The sequence below is a fragment of the Pistacia vera genome, unplaced genomic scaffold (assembly GCF_008641045.1).
Source record: "Pistacia vera cultivar Batoury unplaced genomic scaffold, PisVer_v2 Contig525, whole genome shotgun sequence".
Lineage (NCBI taxonomy): Eukaryota > Viridiplantae > Streptophyta > Magnoliopsida > Sapindales > Anacardiaceae > Pistacia > Pistacia vera.
Window position 1 is genome coordinate 986,816 of NW_022196363.1, and position 18,217 is coordinate 1,005,032.

General features: G+C 36.7%; 2 long non-coding RNA genes and 1 pseudogene across 4 annotated transcripts; 2 read left to right on the forward strand and 1 right to left on the reverse strand.

Moving 5' to 3' along the window:
* Window positions 1-89: 89 nt before the first annotated feature.
* On the forward strand, window positions 90-1,364 carry LOC116107007. Of its 2 annotated transcripts, XR_004124384.1 has the most exons (5): window positions 90-238; window positions 374-580; window positions 778-832; window positions 927-998; window positions 1,335-1,364. It is a non-coding gene; the product is annotated as an uncharacterized LOC116107007 (long non-coding RNA). The 2 variants fall into 2 exon arrangements; XR_004124383.1 differs by having other exon boundaries at window positions 778-998.
* A 258-nt stretch (window positions 1,365-1,622) lies between these two features.
* On the forward strand, window positions 1,623-4,009 carry LOC116107006. Of its 2 annotated transcripts, XR_004124382.1 has the most exons (8): window positions 1,623-1,674; window positions 1,792-1,851; window positions 1,948-2,009; window positions 2,112-2,229; window positions 3,050-3,185; window positions 3,386-3,631; window positions 3,722-3,794; window positions 3,869-4,009. It is a non-coding gene; the product is annotated as an uncharacterized LOC116107006 (long non-coding RNA). The 2 variants fall into 2 exon arrangements; XR_004124381.1 differs by having other exon boundaries at window positions 1,624-1,674; window positions 3,722-4,009.
* A 2,811-nt stretch (window positions 4,010-6,820) lies between these two features.
* Window positions 6,821-8,440, reverse strand: LOC116107011 (annotated as a pseudogene).
* Window positions 8,441-18,217: the final 9,777 nt, after the last annotated feature.

Here is an 18,217-nt window from a genome sequence, read left to right on the forward strand (position 1 = left end):
AATGAAAAAGAACAAAGGGATATATATTTTAATTTACATCTTTTTCTCCTAGAAAACGTGGTTTACTTTCTTAACAGGTAACTTTTATTTGTCTGATATAAGCAGAGAATATTCTGAAGTTTCTTCAAATTTGAAGCATAGTTTTAATGATCAGAAATGGGTTCAAGAATCCAACTCTTTCTACTGTCAGTTTACCTTCGGTGTTTGATCATAGCAGCCTATACTGTTGATAATGGTGGTAAGTATTATACTTTGATTAGTTAATAACAATTACAAGTAAGAATTGATCTTAATATATATTGATTAGTTATGTTTCTGGTGAATGCATGCTTACAATTTTCAATATTTGGTGATTGACTGGATTCTGATGCAGTTGTTGTTCTAAAATATTATTATGATGTCTGGAAAAACACACCCCCAAATTGGGAGGGTTCAGATCCTTGTGGAGGCAATTGGCAAGGAATTAAGTGCACTAATCCGCGTGCGATCTCCATTTAATTTATTGGTCTTTTGAGTTTTTACATGTTAAAGCTAAAACAAGGTCTGCAGACATCAGAGTTTTATCCGACCTTCAAACTCTGTATGTCTTCTATCTGCACATGAATTTTTATTATACAATATGGCTTTTACATAATAAGCCAATATATAGCAGGCAAATTTAGATTTTCTTCTTATGAATGTCTTTAGTAAAGTGCAAATGACAATTGACAATGGTAGGAAGTTAGAAAAATATGCCTTCCATTTTCACTTGTTTGATCATGAACTCTTCACTTACAGGGCTGACAGGACCTCTTCCAACATCCATTGGGAATTTGAAGAAACTAACCACCTTGTAAAGGAAATATATTCTTCTCAAACCATCAGATAACAACAAAATTCTGTCACAATCCTTATAAAAATCATGTTCTGTTTATTTTACCTTTCAGAATTCTAGTTGGTTGCAGTTTTTCTGGACAAATTCCTGCATCTATTGGATCTCTACAGCGGTTGGTCTACCTGTAAGAATTTTGACTCTTTAATGCTTTTTTTATACTACTGAAATTGCCAATAAAATGCAATCCCTTTGCATCTCGACCAATCATGCTAAAAATGTATGAAAAATATTGGATAGGGGCGTATTCTGGGTCCTATAAGTTTCCATAGTAAGCTTTTTTTTCTCTGAAGATTGAAGTTCTATGTTTGTGCCACGGAGGTGAATTACTGTACCTTCTCATTGCTACTCCAGATTGAAGTTCTATCTTTGGGCTTTTTAGTTCTCTTTTTTAATTTGTTTAGCAATGATTTCTATATTCAATATCGCTTTGAAATTCTGACCTTCACCTGGAGTCATCTAGGAAAAAATCGACTCTCAGGCTCAATCCCAGGTCAACTTTTCAGTCCAGACATGACTCTGATACATCTGTAAGTTTCGTAAGGTTTTTAACTCCATCTCTATGGTACAAAAATGCACATCTAATAGTCTATTCCATTTCAATTTTCTCACTTTCTGATAGGTAAGGTTGCAAAGTTCCTTTTATATCAGGAAAATTGTTAATTTAAGCCTTATCTTCTGTTGATTCTCATTCATTTTTCCCCTCTCAATTTTATCATCATTGGGATAGGCTACTCTATAGCAAACCAACTCACTGGCAAGATTCCTTCCAGCCTTGGGCTTGTGCAAACTTTGGAGGTCCTGTGAGTGTCTAGATTCCATGTTTGTGTGAATTACTAATAAAGATAGCGGACAATGAGATTATATAGATTTCTTTTGTTCTGATAAGTTTCTGACTTTGAATACAGACGCCTTGATAGGAACTCATTGAATGGGCATGTTCCTTGAAATCTCAACAATCTTTCAGATGTTACTGAGCTGTAAGCTGAAAATAATCCATGGACGATAAGCTTGCCTTAGGATTGTCATCATCTTCTTGTATATAACAATGAGTGTTTGATAACCCTTTTTTCCAGGTTGTTGTCCAACAATAATTTGACTGGTCCCATGCCCAACCTTACTGGCATGAACCTAACTTGTGAGTAGAAAATGTTTAGTAACTCTATATCTTCAGTCATCACTGATATGAGGGTCAGTAAAGCTTTTCTAAAACTTATTTACATGATATTATGAACTGTAGGGACAGGAGTGTTGTAGTTGTCGACTGCTTCAGCATTAATGAGTTACGCAGATGTATTCGGAGGTTCCACTGAGTGTGATACCAACATAGGATAATTCATTCATTGTGAACAAGCGAGGTGAGAAAATATTACAATAATATTGACTCAGCTAAACGTAGTTTATATTGAGTGAACCAAAGTAAATCGCGCATATTATTTTCTCTCTTTACTATCTGTGATTTGTTTGTCTGTTATTTTGGTTTTGTATATTCTCTATTTCGTTCAATGAGTAACAATAGTTTCAATGCACAGATGATGCAACACATATAGACCTAGAATCAACAACGCATTGAATTATCTGAAATATTTTGTTGATGTAAAGTCTTCTAATTCAATTTTTACCAAACACGATAGTACGATACGATTGTCTTGCCCAAAAACTACTCTAGAAGACTTTCCAACTTCCTATATATATCATTTTGAGTCTTCAGAAAATGTCTTTCTGTCATATCTTTCCTCTAGTTAGACTCAAAGGGGAATAATCAACTATTTCATCCGACAGAATGATGTAGCAGACTCAACTTCAAGATCAAGTTCCTTCTAACTTGTTCAGCCTTTTTCAACCATAGACTGTGTGAGTAGAGTAATGCTAGGTCCACAACCCAATCCCATAACCTTTTCTCACAACTCCCGATGTGACAGTTTGCAATTGATCAGCTTGCAAATAGGTATGCAGGACTCATAGCAAGCAAGTGAGACCCATTTGTGAGTTGCTATGCTTGAGGTTGTGAGAGAAGGTTGTGGATTTAATATTACTTGTGTTAGTATCAACAGAACACATTCATCAGTACAAAAAATTTCATTTGATTTCCTCAGCTCCTAATGTTAAAAGAGTTCCCTGAGACGTCTTCATATGATGGCAATATATCTTGATTTTATTGACACAATATGGTTACAGGGTTTTGAAAACAACCAGCTTAATGGCAGCTTGATATTGGCATCAGGCACAGCAACCAGCTGCAGTTCATCAATTTTCAGAACAATTTAATTTCTATTTACACAGTTAGAACAGATGCAAGCAGCATTGGCTTAGCGTAAGGCTTAATTCCTTCAGACTTCTAAAATATTTTCTCCTATAGTTTGTCAAAATACAGTTTAACATATCTGCATCTGTATTTCAATCTATCTGAGATTGGTTTGGTCCATCTGTTATTTTAAATGTCTCAAGTGGTTACCTAATGAAGATGTTCTACAAGTTGTGGCTAAGACAACAAAGTGCTCGATGATTTTACAGGCTTGCAGGTAATCCAATTTGCAGGACTTGGGGAGAAGGAGAAGATTGTACAGTTTTCCAACTGAGTTCCAATTGTTCAACACCACCAAAGAACTGTACTTCTGTTTCTTGTGGTTCAGATAAGATTTCCAGCCCCACCTGCCAATGTGCATAGGGGAAGTCTAATCAATCGAACAGGAACTTCTACGACTGGATCCTTTTTTGGGCCTTACGTCTTTATTGCTGATCGGCATCAGAACTTTGCAGGTACTTCTGGTATTCAAATAGAAGTAACATGATCATTACAATTCTGCTTTATTTGATATTTGATGCATCTGTGTATGTGACATCTTTTAGGAGAACCTACAGGAACAGAGAATAAAGGACCAAACAACAGAGGAAAAGGACCAAACAATACCGGATCAAACAAGTTAAGAATCAATGGCATTATCATTGGAACAACAACTGGTGGTTGTGCCTTTTTGATACTGTTAGTCCTTGCAGGGTCTCTTGCATATCGTTGGAAGAGGAGTGGAAAGAATGAATCAAACGAAATGTGTTGGTACTTAACACAAGTCTTTACAAGGTACACTAGAATTCACAACTGAGATTGAGCTTCTATCAAGAGTCCATCATAAAAATGTTGTCCACCTATTGTGACGCAGCGAGCTAGCATGATAAACAAGACTAGCACACGATTATACCTTTAGAACTGATAACACAAGTCTCAATCTAGAAACTTAAACCAGAAGTAAAAACTGAATAATTTATTGAACAACATCCAAAAAAAAAAATAAGTTTATATAGGGTGACAATCAACCCTAATAAGACTCCTAATAACAAAAGGAAACAAAAACTAAATTAATTAAAACAAGAAAACCCGAAATAAAATAGGAAAAAACGCACGAAACACTAAAACAGCATCGAAACACGCCAAAACGGTGGATTTTGACCTCGATAACAACCTTCGACTAGCTAAATCAGTCCCACATTGACGGGCTCGAAGTAAGTTTTCCAACAGTATCTTATGGGCCCTGTAACTTTTCCCGAATAAAAAATTATAGCCGTTTGAATGAGACATGCTCATTCAAAACTTTTAAGCTTTACGCATGGACTTCTGACGATCAACTCGCATTTAGAACCTTTGGGCTTTACACATAGACTTCTGACGTTCAGTCTTCTCCATGAATTCATCCGCTAGACGTTCTACGTCATATTGGGATTTTGCTTGGAACAAGATGAACAAATACTGATATATGAGTATATTTCAAAAGATTCTTTGAAGGAAGTCTATTTTATCATTCTTCAGACTTCAATGGCTTACTTTATATATGACGTAGTAAGTTCCAGTGCACACAAGAGTTCACATTAGTTTATCGCCAATTATTAGCCCATGTTCCTTTCCTTGAAATACAATACACGTGAAATTAAGCAATACGACAATGCACCTGTTATAAAAGCGACATGGTTCAACACTATGCGTAGAAGGCCAGATTTTGAACCATGGAGAAGACTAGAGATACTTCTTGAATATGATTTTGTCTTCAGAGTTCAGAGCCTCCATCCTCTCTAATACCCTCTCATTATTATTGTAGATGGTGCTCATTGACATTATAGTGTTACTTTGTTTAATCACAAACTGTCTGAAAAATTACTGAAAAAAGAAATTTAAGGAAATAGTACAATATGTTCGGGTGCTATATCATGTGACATAGTATTTAATTTGAACTATTTGCGAGAGGAAAATATTGCACATGTCAGTATCTATTGTTATGAATCATTTAATGACAAAAACAAAAGTAGCTCTCAATTTGGATACTAAGTATTTACATGATGCAAAAATTGAACGAAAAGAGTGATGTTTATAGCTTCGGTGTGCTAATGTTGGAATTATTAATTGGAAGAGGACCAATACACTGAGAAAATCATATTGCAAGAGAGATAAAGGTAGCAATGGATAAGGAAAAAGATCTAGTCAACATTTACGGATTTCTTCATTCAACCATTGGGTTGGATGCAACACTCACAGGTTTTGAAAAGTTTGTGGTTCTGGCAATGAAAATGTGTTGAAGAATCAGGAGTTGACAGGCCAAAAATGAATTATGTGGTGAAGAAGATTTAGAAAATTTTGCAGCATTCTGATCCCAATTCCAATGCAGAATCAGCATCTAATTTAGTATGACTTAATAGTCTCATACTGTACGAGGACTCAAGAAGATCGTGGCTCTATGCTGTTTACCTGAAAAGACACTGTATCGTAACTGCGAAAATCAAGATTTTTCATAAAATTATAGTATCCATTGATGAAAATGTACAATATTTCTTTATTTTTGTTCTTTGATTCTGTTTCTCTTTCCATTCTTTCTTTTTCTTTATAACAAAAAAAAAAAAAAAAAAAACTCATTCATGAATTCATTTCTCACTTCACTTGGATCATGACACAGTATATAACATGAAGGCTAGTAAATTAAGATATAAATAGAGGACTCTGGCAATTAATCCTAACAGTAGACAACATATGAATTCATTTATCAATCAAGTCTATAAGACAAAATCTAGTGAAGAAGAGAGTTTAGAATACACCGACATGAAACCCTTGTGCTGCTTCCAAAACCAGACCTCCAAGATAACACCAACCCTAACATATAGCGTTCTACCATCTTCTTCAACACACACAGGAGAAGAAAGACACCCATAATTAGTCTACCTAAGCCTAACCCACCAGAACTCTCCTTTTTTTCTTCACAGTATCCTTTTTCCGCAAGTTAAGAAGTAACCATGTTTCTGTTCTGGTGTAAACATATGGAGGCCTTACTGTACAATAATTTTATCATTTGGTCAACAAAAAACCAAAGAATCCAACCTTTCTGCTTCTTTTAGATTATGACTGAAGAATATTGTTTTATCATCCTGGAATTGTACAATTCCAACTCAATAGCAATCCCAAATCTGTTTTTCTGGCTTCTACAGCTGATTTGGCCTCTAGTCATGGTTCTGATGCTTCTCCCACCTTTTAAGATATCCTTCATTGCCGCTAATTAAGGAGTGCTTCGCTCATCTAACCACACTGATAGGGATGATCCTCGAAGTTTCTGAATAAGTGTGACTTGAATCTTTCACAGATATCGTACAAAATTTATCCTCTGGCCACCGCACAATCCAGATCATGAAATCTGTTTTTTAATCTGATTCTTGCCCAATATATTTCCCATCCACCTCAAAAATGAAAAGCTTTTGCTCAATCTTGAGGATTTGAACTTGATGATCCAACAAAAGGTGTTTCAGCTGAAGCCGCATTTGCGTCACCAACACTTAGCTGCTCAAAGGACTTATTGCAAATATTAATGTCAGCCATATTGCAGCATACAGATGCCACCAAGCAGCTCCAAACAGAAGGCTCTGGCAGCTTCCCCTGGCTGATCATCTCCTCCAACCATNTCCTCTGGCCACTGCACAATCCAGATCATGAAATCTGTTTTTTCAATTAATCTGATTTTCACCCAATATATTTCCCATCCACCTCAAAAATGAAAAGCTTCCGCTCAATCTTGAGGATTTGAACTTGATGATTAATTCACATAGTTGAAGTGTATAGCTTTTAGAACCACATATATAGATAGATCCTACAAAAGGTATTTCAGTTACCTTATGTGACCTCAGGTAGAAGGAGATGAAACAGCATCCGGATCACCAACACTTAGCTGCTCAAAGGGCTTATAGCAAACATTCATGTCAACCATATTACAGCATACAGATGCCACCAAGCAGCTCCAAACAGAAGGCTCTGGCATCTTCCCCTGGCTGATCATCTCCTCCAACCATAGCATTGCTTCATATTGCCTGCCTATTGAGCAAGACCTCTTATAAGCATATTGTATGGGTGAACAGAAGGCCAATAAGATTAATCAGCATCTTTTCCAAAATCTCACTGGCTTCAAGAAAACCACCATCTCTACACAGCCCATCCACTAAAATGCCATAAGTTTTCTCATAAGCAACACAGCCAACCTGTTTAACCATCTTGTTCGAATACCCAACTGCAACTTTTGAATTTCCTGCATCACATAGGCCTTTCAACAAGATATTATACACTTTTAACAGTGGGCAATAAAGTTCCTTTCACCATTTCCTCTCCAACCACCTTCACTGCTTCCTCAACCATACCTTCTTTATTCAAAGCAGCCAATTTTGCCTCATAAATCACCAGCAATGACCAAAAGCCTTTAGTTCGTATTTCATCAAGCAGTTTATTACCCTTACCAATCCTACTTTCATTATATAGATCAATACAATGGCGAGAACTCTTAGAAGCCTTAAGCCCCTTAAAATCTTTTCAAGAATATCCACTGCCTCTTGAACTTTCCCTTTATCACATAAAGCAAATAAAAGAATCCTATACACCACAATATCCTCACCACTACCCTTCTGAGAGATTCTCCAAAACATAGAATACAACAAGTGCTTTGCCTCATGAAGTCTCTCATCATCATACAAACCCTTTATTAAGATATAATAACTTTCCCTGTCAGGATAACAACCCTGATAATCCATCTCCAGAAAAACTTGCAGTGCAAAATCAGATCGTTTACGTTGACATAATACATCCATTAGCAAATTCAGAGACTGAACTCGAGACTTCACTTCCCATCCAGAACAACTCTCCAAGAATATTTGATGAACGTCTTCAAGCTTAGACTCTTTCACCGTTACCCTCAAAAGGGTACCAAAAGACTGTCCAATTCACACAATTGAATTTTGAAAGGTTCTTAAAAGCGAAACAGCCTCATTCAACAATCCAGCTCTTGCAGAAGTCTGTATAGCAGTGGCAAAAACTTTATCCTTACGCTCACAAAAATCCTCTTTCATCTGATTAATAACTTCTTTCAATTCCATGATTCGATTCGAACTTCCAAGAATCCCAATCATAGTACCATAAACGGGACCACTGTGTCAATAACTGGGGTATCTCTCTAGGGCTTCATTGAAAATTCTGAGAGCTGTTAGTGGATTTTTCTGCTTCCTAATGATCTGAGAAAGGTTATTAGGTGTTAAAAGCCTTGGCCATACTACATTCATTGTGATCCACTTCACTGGCAACCTCCCACACAAACTTGTATTTCCCATCAGTGGGTGCATTTCAATTTCTTCGAGACATATCGTCGAACATGTGCTAAACCACGCTTCTCTCTACCAGTTCAACAAAACCATTAGCGTCCGCTTGAGAGTTTCTTAACGGTTATAAGAGTAAGCGGTTTTAAAGTTAAACGAACGTAGTGATTTTGAGAGGTTTTTAGTAGCGATTTTTAAAACATCCAACTTGAGTTTGTAAGTTTATTTTTTAACGGTTCTGACTATTTTTTAAAATGATAAATTTATATACATATTCATAAAAATACCTCAACTTTAACCAGTACTTGAGAGTTTTATTTTTTCAATTATAAGGTAAGAGTTTTTTATTTGTTTTATACTTATTAATATTTTATAACTTCAAATATGATAAAATCTTCTTATCCTTCTTCGCTATTTTGTACAGCATCGGAAGTATTAAAAAATTGTAACTCCACTTCTCCAAGAAAGCATCTAGAAATGAGATTTTAATTTTTTTTTTTTTTTTATGATTGCTTAAAATTATTTTATATTTAATATGGTTGAAGACACGTATAATATGGTTAAAATTTTCTTTTGGATATAATTAAGATAGTTTTGTAATGGATAAGGTATTTGTGAAATAAAATTTTAAAACCAATCATTATAAACCCCTAAAAAATACACTACACTGGTTCTGTCGGGTTTTTGAGCCAATCAAAACCATGCACAAAAAATCTAACAAGTAATGGTTTAAGAACACCTCAAAACCAGTCTAATTAAAAACCCCTCAAAACAAATAGAAAAAAAACTTTCAAGCAGACCCTTAGTATTCTAAACCAAAAAATAATAATAAATTACAAAAAGAATTACTTGAATGTAGCAATTTTAAGCTATTCTAAACAAAAAATAATAGAAAATTTATATACTTTTTTTAAACATTGATACTAGATTAAGATTCTAAGAAACAAACAGTTTGGATTGAATAATCAAAAGAACCCAAAGGTAAAATGAGGTTTTTGGATGATTAATACTCTCAAAAAGGGAACTTTTGAACTTACGAGAGGAGTACGTACCTTGTTTCTCCAAATTTGGGCTTTTGGTTGCTTGCTTTTTTAAGTCGAAGGGCGACACAAAAAACTATGAAATTTCTAATATATAGTTTTGGCAAGTTTCATACTAATGTTATAGATGAGAAAATTTAACTCCCCAGACATCCCAAGTTTCCATTCAACAAAATAGCCTTGAAAATCTTTTTCATTTTTTTTTTAATTCTTTTGATTTATTTTTTAATTTAGAAAAGCTGACGTGGCATAGTTATGATTCATTAAACATGTAAAATAGGTTAAAATGAAAAGATTCAAACGTATGTGGGAAAATCATAATTAATGAAATTTTTATTTGAAATTTAAAAATGAGCCCCACCCATTCAAATTGCTTAATCGAAACGTATTAGGCAAAAATCGATCGACGAACCCTAAACCTATTCTCTGCGATTTTCGACAACTATAGTCCCACATTCCTACAAATTTTCGATCCATTTTCAATCATAAAGCTTCATTTCTTAAAACCATGGCTGACATTCACAATGAGAAGGAAAACCCAACGCCACTTCGAATCCTATAGTCCGGTGGCACAAGCAGTTCAATGGCTGCTCCGGTGGATCATCCGATCAGTGAAGGTGGTCCACAGGCAGAGGAGACAACGACGGCACAACAATAGAGAAAAGAATCGCAATACGGTTCTGAAAAGGAAGATGCCGACGAGAATTCAGGCGAGGAAGAGGAGGCTGGCAAAGAAATGGTACGTATTTTTACTTGTTTTTTTAATTGGATGAGAAAATGGATGATTTGTGCGAATTTGGGGGAATTTTGTTGTGCGAGGGGTTTGAGAACATGTAATTTTGTTTAGGGTTTAGGGTTTGGCACACCCTCTTCGGACCGAGGGGTTTTAGATTTGTTGGAAGTGTTGTGGGTCATTTTGGAGTGTCATGTCTCAGAGGATGAAATTTAGACTTGCGAAGGAGGTACTGGATATAAGTCAAGGCCAACCTCAATCTTCCATCCGTTATAAAATCATGGGTCAACCAAACCAAACAATATCAAACTTGATTTTATACCCCTACACTCAAAGTTTCTCAGAGTTCTCTTATTGATAGCGAAAATATATGATTAGCTTCATCACATGGGAAAAATACAGATGATTAGCTTTATCTATGGTTTAGGTCGATTTTAGCCTAGTGTTGTTGCTTTGGTCATTGGCATTTTCTGGGGGGGGACTATGTTGCCTGATTTTTAAGTTTTAGAAAGTGAAGCCAAGCTTTTGGAACTCATGGTGTCAAAAACTTGTGCTGCTGCCTCTATATTTCCGCATTTAGCATACATGTCAACATGACTTGTCCAGAGGGATGTATTGTTTAGTTTTTGGAAGTTCTTGTCTATATAAGCATGAATCCATTTGCCAAGATCAATTGCACCTAAATAAGCACAAGCTGGAAGAATGCTTAAAAAGGTGACATCATTAGGCTATACATCTTATCGTAGCATTTGCCGAAATTACATTAATGCTTCTTTGTAGTGGCTCATTTGAGTATAGCCAACAATCATAATATTCCATGAAATAAGATCCTTTTACTCTGTACTGTCGCTTAAATGATTTAGGATTGCTTAAGGGATCATGTCCGAGGCAGAATCAACATCTGCCCAGATCTAAGATCGCTTAAGCGATTCATCGCTTTTACTCTTGGTCGCTATCGCTTAAGCGATTCTTCGCTTTAACTCTTGGTTGCTTTCGCGATTGAGGTGATCGCTTAAGCGATCATTTCTGGAAAACTCTTGGTTGCTTAAGCAATATATGTGGTCGCTCATATATCGCTTAAGCGATCATGGTCAAAACAGATTTTTCCTACTTTTCTCCTGAATTATGTAATAATCTCTCTTTACAGAGCTAATTTCTAAATTGATTGTATGATACTTTTTCTTTGTTTACAAGGTATGTTGGCAGCCTATTAGTTGTTTTGGTTTTTTTTTTTTTTTTTTTTTTTTTTTTTTTTTTTTTTTGCTGTATTTTGTTTATATCGATTGTGCAGATTTTTCGAAGCGTAAACTATAAAGACTATGGGTTGGAGATTGTAAGCGATAAGGTACGGTACTTCCCTGTAAGGCTGACAGTCAGGTCAATTTGGGAAGTTTTTACGAGAATAAAGGGGATTTTAAGGGAGTGAGGAATGGTGAAGACTGATTCAAAGAGACTTGTTTCGATCAATTTTTGGATATCAGAAAAATTGGAAAAAGGCTTATGGGGGCAAAGAGTGCATTATATGTTGTTGCACTCAGTAAAAAGCAAAAAAAAAAAGAAGAAATGTGGTTCGTGGTGGATGGAAAGCCACTAATTTTGGGATGATGGAATACGCCTTGGTGACAGGCTTAAGATATGGGGAATAGCCAGATGCGGTTGAGCAAAAAAAAGAATAAGGAGAGTAGGGCAGCCATAAGGTTGGCTAACAAGGTTTGCAGGGGCAAGCGTCTATTACAGGATACGTTTAGAGGAGAGGTTAGAAGCAGTGGGTTAACAATTCAGAGAAGTTCAAACTGTGTTTGGTATGTCCTAATGGCTGATGACTCAACAAAAGCCGTTGATATGATTTGGGTGGTGTTGCAAGCAACTTGGACTTCTTAATGCTTATCGTGGGGATGGGATCATTAAGCGAACCATGGAGTCCCTGCAAGTAAAAGACATGGCGTTTAAGCACTCCCAATGGGCCGGAAAGAATAAACGAGCACATACAATTTGTTTGGCTTCCCATGGGCAATGCAAGTAAATATAATAGTTTTTTTGTTATATTTTTGTAATAATGTGTTTGATTATGATATGGACTGTTTTTTTACAATATAGGCTTGGATGTATGAGGTCGTCCCTGTCTTCGCTAGGCGGGGAGGGGGGGGGAGGATGAAGACTTCGGTTGTGCGACAGCAATTTCCTAGGATGTTGCGGTGGCACATCGAGAAGTGTACCTATTGGGATTACGACCAAATAGACATTGAAATTCAAGCGGCTCGGGTAAGATTAAAGGATTAAGCTTTTGAATATGCATTTGCTTTAAAATGTCGCTTAAATCTGATTGATTTTGCTTCTTATTATAGGGAGTTGTTCGTCCCTTCCTCACCACTACTAAGGGTGAAGCGGAAGAACATTATGTCATATCTTTCCAACCATTGGAGGATGAAAGCGTAAAGGGATAGACTGCCTGATGCGGGACCTAGAAGAGGTCACGCATGTGAGGGCCGTTGTAAGGCCACTACTTGAGAATGTGGTTGACGCCGAGGGTGATGAAGCTCCAATCGACGGGAGGGAAGAGGAGGAGAATGAGAGGGACGAAGAGGTTCGTATGCCTCAGCAAACCGGTACAACAAGTATCGTTTTGTCGAGGCATCGGGGTCAGGAGAATGAGGTGGTTGACCTTATAAATCGTCTGTTTGAGAGTTTTACAACAACCGTTTATGAGAGGTTTGAGAAGATGGAAGAACGGATGAAAAGGGTGGAGGAGAAAGTGGATAAGGTGGTAGAGAAAGTTGTTAGGGTGGTGGAGGAAATTGGTGGAGTATTGAAGGCGGTTGAAGTGTAGGGTTTAGGGTTTAGGGTTTAGGGTTTAGGGTTTAGTAATGGTGATCTATTGTATCTTGATTGTGCCATCACCGATGTGGCCTTTGGCCAAACGCTAGTAACGACATATCACAGTTTAATGAAAAAGGCCATCGGTAGAGGTGCAACAAAAAAATCCAAGCAAAAAAGATTGGGCACAAAAGACTAGGACTGTGTCCCTGATGATTTTAAGTTTGATGACAGAATCATGCAGTATGTACAGGGGGAAAAGCCCAAATATGGCCACAGTTGGGCAAAGGTTAAAAGAGTCTACTGCATCATCATCATCAAGGATATGCACTGGATAGCAGTCGTCGAGCTTCTAGAGGAAGGGTTGCTAAAGATCCTTGACTGCAACCCAACTATCTGTCGAGACAGGTAGCTGAATCTGCCTCGGACATGATCACTTAAGCGACCAACGATAAAGGCGATGAATCACTTAAGCGATACACTAAATCGCTTAAGCAATCTTGCATCTGAGCAGATGTTGATTCAACGTCAGACATGGTGGCTTAAGCAATCATAGATCACTAAAGCGACCATGAGTAAAAGCGACGAATCGATTAAGCTATACCTTTAATCGCTTAAGCGATCTTGCATCTGGGCATATGTTGATTCTGCCTCGGACATGGCTATGAGTAAAACCGATGAATCGCTTAAGTAACACCTTTAATCGCTTAAGCGATCTTGCATCTGGGCATATGTTGATTTTACCTCGGACAAGCGACCATGAGAAAAAACCATGAATTGCTTAAGCGATACATTTAATCGCTTAAGCAATCTATCATTTGGGCATATGTTGATTCTGCTCAGACATGGTCGCTTAAGTGACCATGAGAAAAAACGATGAATCGCTTAAACGATACATTTAATCACTTAAGCGATCTATCATCTGGGCATATGTTGATTCTGCCTCGGACATGGTCGCTTAAGCTATCAAAGATCATTTAAGCGACCATGAGAAAAAACGATTAATCACTTAAGCGATACATTTAATGGCTTAAGTGATCTATCATCTAGGCATTTGTTGATTCTGCCTCGGACATGGTCACTTAAGCGATCAATGATCGCTTAAGCGACCATGAGAAAAAATGATGAATTGCTTAAGCGATACATTTAATCGCTTAAGCGATCTACCATCTGGGCATATGTTGATTCTGCCTCGGACAAGGTCGCTTAAGCGATCTCTACAGTAAAAGTGATGAACCGATTCTGCCTCGTGTGGGCACTTATGTATTGTTTGTTTGTGATCGCTTAAGCGATGGTAAATTGCTTAAACAATCAAGTGTAAAAGTTTAGAATCGGTTAAGCAATATTATAAATACCACCAGATCTCTTAAGCGACTAAGTCTAAATTCACAGGATCGCTTAAGCGAGAAATGAAATCTCTTAAGCGATCCACTATATTTGGATTATTTTTATTGTATTTCACAAGATCGGTTAAGCGATTAACACTATCTTAAACATATAAAGTGTACGATTCGTTCAGTGGACCATAATCATTATTATATTTTAATTAAATTAGTTCTTTTACGTCTATATTAAACATATATGGTATACAATGTTTACGTCTATATTAAACATATATGGTATACAATGTTTACGTCTATATTAAACATATATGGTGTAGAATGTTTACGTCTATATTAAACATATATGGTGTACGATTCGTTCAGTGGACTATGACCGTTATTATATCTTAATTAAATTAGTTCTTTTATGGCTATATTAAACATATATGGTGTAGAATGTTTACGTCTATATTAAACATATATGGTGTTGAATGTTTACGTTTATATTAAACATATGTCCATAAACTTGGAAAAGAAATATTGAAGTAAATTACCTTTAATCACTTAAGCGATTCCATCTATTTAGCCTTGGTCGCTTAAGAAAGTTACAGCAGTTGTGCTGAAAACCTTATTGTGATAACAGGAGTCGTTGTTCATAGTGAAAAAGTTTCTGAAAAATTATGGCACTCTCTTGGTCTATAGAGTGCAGAGCATGTGGTTACAGAGTTTAATTTTATATTATTATTATATTTTTTATATATTACTTTCTTGCCAAGAACTAACAAAAATAATAGAATAATAATAGATCTTTCAGTGTTAAGCGAGACATTAAATCGCTTAGCGATCAAGCGAATTTCCTTTTGTAGAATAATCATTGTCAAATACAAGATCGCTTAAGCAATGTTATATATCGGTTAGGCGATCCTATATACATCAGCCATGATTTACTTAAGTGATATCTCGCATCGCTTAAGCAATCATGCCTAATTTCCTTTGTACTGTACAATAATCATTCTCAAATTCAAGGCTAGAGATTTGGGTCGAAGAGAGCTAGATAACCATGCAAGCTTAGTGAACATATCTTCTTCTTCTTTCTTCAGAACATAAAGGGTGCATTTGGTTGAATATTCCTATCCATATTCCCAAAATATTTGTTTGTCTAATTATTTAGGAAATATTAGTATATTTTTTAATTACTTTTAGACCCTTTAAGTTTATTAATTTCATAAATACCCCCAGAAAAAAGTTTAAAAATTAATAAAAACACCCTCACCTACCCAGGGTGCCAGATTCTGGCCACCACCCCCGGAATCTGGAAAACACAGACCGGTCAGATTTGGCTGGTAAGGCATCGATATGGCCTTTTCCAGCCAGATCGACCACCGACAGATCTACGATCAACCGCATTTGGCTGTCGTTGACGGTCAATGATGGCCAGACCTGGCCTTTTTCGGCTAGATCCACAGTGGATCTGGCCAGAAAAGGCCATATCGATGAATAGTTCCTATCGTTTGTAGGCCGTTGTGACATATTCTAGCTACTACCGATGGTGGTTGTGTAACGCCCCACTTGAGGTACGTAGTTTAATTGTTTTGTCCTTATTTGAATTGGTTTGTTGTTGTTATAGTTTGGTTGGTCCTTGGATGAATTGATATTGTGAGTTGGTTGTGTGGTTGCCCTGAAATTTGTAAAGACTTGGCGAATTTTTGTGTTACAGACTTCGCCGCGGCGATGAAGTTCTATAACCTACGGTGTAGGTTCTGTAATTTTTCGTCGGGGCGAAGAAAGATTCTTCGCCGCGGCGAAGGGCCTGACAAAATGTGTATTGACTTTCTAAAGAATTCTTCCTTTGGGGCACAATGACCATTCTACCCCTAATTAGCAGGAAAAGTGGGGAGTGAAATGCAAGGAAATTGCATGGAGAATTGTTTAAATGGGGTGCATTTGCAAAGAATTAAAAGGGCAAAGGTGGAATTCCTAAGAAAGAGTAAGGGTAAATTAGGAAAGAAGGTGTAAAATATGAGTGAAGAAGGGTTAAGTCTTAGAAACCCTTTCATTCTTCTTCTTCCACCTCCATATTCATTCATCCTTTTCTCTCTACTTTCCATCCAATCCTTCAAGGATTTGAAAGGACCTTTATTTGAGATGTGAAATTTGGCTATAAAGGTGTTAAGGTCTTATTGTGTTATTGTTTAAAAGTGTAGAGAAAAGACATCTACCAAAGGAAAAGAGAAGTGCTAGTGGAATCACACCATCACAAGGTAAGTAAATCCAACTCAAGCTAAAGTTTAAGAAATCCTTGAGTAGAGATTTCTTATTGCATGTATAAATGATGCTTGTTGAGAACTTGAGTAAAGATATATGTTTGTTTGTTGAGAAATTGAGTTGAGATGAGTATTTATGTTGTGGTGTTGGATATGCTCTCTTTATGGGAAGTGTTAATGTGTGATGAGTTGAGATGAATTTGGAGGAGATTGAGTAAATATTTGGGACTGTTCTTCTATGATAGGAGTTATATCCATAAAAGAGACTTTCTTCCCATTTTGGACGGTTACAAAGAGAAAGAGAATTGTAGTTAGAGAAGAGTTTTTGTATGCACATGAGTTGTTTGATGAAATGCCTAGGAGAAGTATGAGAATGAATTATGAACCTTAATTCTTGCAACATTTCATATTGGCATTTCCTAAGTGCATTATTGAGCATGAACCATCCATATGCATTAATTGTGCATCAAGAAGTAGCTTGAGAAAGAGTAGAGAATTTTGGGAATAGACTACTCTAAGAGTTAAGCTACACTATGAGTATTAACTTGAGGAAAGATGAGTATTAGCTTGAGAAAGAGTATTAGCTTGAGAAAGAGTAGAGACCTTTGTGCTTAAACTAGAGAATATAGTAGGTTGTGCGATGGGAAACCCGTGAGTGGTGAGTAAAGTCACGAGAGTGGGTGTTTTGTGATCCCCAGCCGTGCCTCCGGTAAGATGAGGCAGTGACCATCACGAAGAGTGGAACATGAGGTTCCAGCCGTGCCTCCGGTAAGAAGGGGCCGTGATATTCGAGAGATAGAGAGAAAGAATGTACACTCAGATGGCCAAGGGTTCCGAATCCATGCATAACCGAATCCGATCGGTACAGAAATGAGTAGAAGTCACGGAGAGCGGGAGAGTTCCCGGCCGTGCCTCCGGTAAGATGAGGCCATGACATTCCCATGAGTAGAATGAGAAAACAGAGAAATAGAAAGAACAAAAAGAGAAAATGAGTAGAGTCACGAAGAGTGGGTTGAGTCCCCAACTGTGCCTCCGGTAAGATGAGGCCGTGACATACACCAGAGAAAATATAGAAAAGAGTATGAGAACAGAAATAGAAAGAATAGAAACGAGAAGAGAAGAGAGTAAGGAAAGAATTAAGAGAAAGAGTTATGGGGATAAACGAGTAGAGGATTTACTTACTGAGCATTACTTTGCTCACCCCGTTGTGTTTCTATGTTTTCGCAGGTTCTAGATGAGGACGCAGTCGGATGGATGTCGGCGGGCGAGGAGGAATAGTTACACTGTCTACCACACTTTTGAGACTTTTTGTAAAGAATATGTATAGTAAATAAAAGAAAATTTTTGGGCCCAACTATTTTATTAATGTACTCGTATTTTATTATATGTAGTTTTATGAGTATCGTAGTATCAAACAGTTATTACATGTTGCCAGAATCTGGCAAGTATAGGTGGGTGGGCGTGTTTTTTATTAATTTTTAAACTTTTTTCTGGGGGTATTTAATTAAATTAATAAACTTAAAGGGTCTAAAATAATTAAAAAATATATACTAGTATTTCCTAAATAATTA